The sequence below is a fragment of the Calidris pugnax genome, unplaced genomic scaffold, assembly GCF_001431845.1.
Source record: "Calidris pugnax isolate Ruff unplaced genomic scaffold, ASM143184v1 scaffold341, whole genome shotgun sequence".
In the NCBI taxonomy this organism is placed as follows: Eukaryota; Metazoa; Chordata; class Aves; order Charadriiformes; family Scolopacidae; genus Calidris; species Calidris pugnax.
In genome coordinates this window covers 874,394-875,699 of record NW_015091149.1, presented here as the reverse complement: position 1 = coordinate 875,699, position 1,306 = coordinate 874,394, and the positions used below count along the sequence as shown (strand labels likewise).

Sequence of the window (1,306 nt, the reverse complement as noted above, 5' to 3'; positions counted from 1 at the left end):
GCCCCGCGCAGCGCTCCGCGCAGGGGGCGGGCGGCGGAGAAGGGGGCGGTGCGCGGCGGTGCGCGCAGGGTCTTAGTGCGGCTCTGCGCGGCTGGCGCAGCGCCCCGCGAGGTGCGCGGAGAGGGTGGGCGGTGTTGCGCGGGGCGCGGCCGGGGGGGGGTGCGCAGTACTGCGCCCTCCCCACGGCGGGATCGGTGCCCCACGCTGCGGGGAGTCACTCCGGACGCTCAGGGTGCACCCCACGCTGCGGGGAGTCACCCCGCACCCCGCATTCTCAGGGTGCACCCCACACTATGGGGAATTGCCCCGCGCCCCACACTCTCAGGGTACACTCCATGCTGCAGGGAATCACCCCGCACCCCACATTCACAGGGTGCACCCCACACTGCGGGGAATCACCCTGTGCCCCTCACCCTCAGGTTGTACCCCATGCTGTGGGGAATCACCCCACACCCTCAGGGTGCACCCCATGCTGTGGGCTCCAGCGGATGCGCTCGGGACTGAGGGTGCAGAGAGGGGGGTGCTGGGTGCTGGGGGGCTCTTAGTGCCCCCCTGCGCTGCTCGGGGAGGGACCCCCCAGCCCGCTGTGCCCTGCGCTGGTTTGGCTGGTGCCAAGCTGGAGGCCGCACACCCTGTGCCGTGCCAGATCCCAGGCCCCAGGGCTGCACCGTGCCAGGCCTCGGCACGGCCATGCTGGCCCCAGCCCAAGCCCAGGGCTTTGCTGCTGGCTGGACAGTGGTGCTGAGGGATGTCCCAGTGCAGGGCAGGAGCCAGGACGCTGACGAGGTTTCTTCTTGGGGGGCAGAGCCCGTTGGCAGTGCCCAGCACCTCCCTGCAAACGAGCACGCAGGCTGGGACGCCGTCGCCCCTAAGTAACGCTCACTTGCCCCAGAGTCAGGCCCTGAGCCCACAGTGCCATGGGGAGAGCCCTGAGTCCCCCCCAGCTACTGGTGGGGCACTGGGGAGCTGCAGAGCCCCCCTGGGCTGGGGGGACACGGTAGCTCTCAGCAGTTGTGCCGTGCCTCGGAGAAGCTGAGTTTCAGCCTTTTGGTTTATGTTTATTTATATATATATTGTCATATTTTCCACCTGGGACTGGCCGAGGGCTCTTACCACGGTGCCTGTCTCTTCCCGATGGGTTTGGGGGAGCAGGGATGTGTGGGCAACACGGACGTCCTGCTCCTGTTTGTGTAAGACTGTTAGAGGCGTAGTTTCCCATTTTTAATCACTGCCACTCAGTAGAAGGCCTGTCAGCAGCGGGTTGAAGAGCGGTAGGTGTTATTAAAGCACTTAATTCCTTGTATTT

At 65.9% G+C, this 1,306-nt stretch overlaps 1 protein-coding gene across 1 annotated transcript in view; it reads right to left on the bottom strand.

The window, feature by feature from the left end:
• The window catches only part of P3H4 (prolyl 3-hydroxylase family member 4 (non-enzymatic)), a 6,500-nt gene that overhangs the window by 4,645 nt on the left and 549 nt on the right, over positions 1–1,306 (bottom strand). The window lies entirely within an intron of this gene.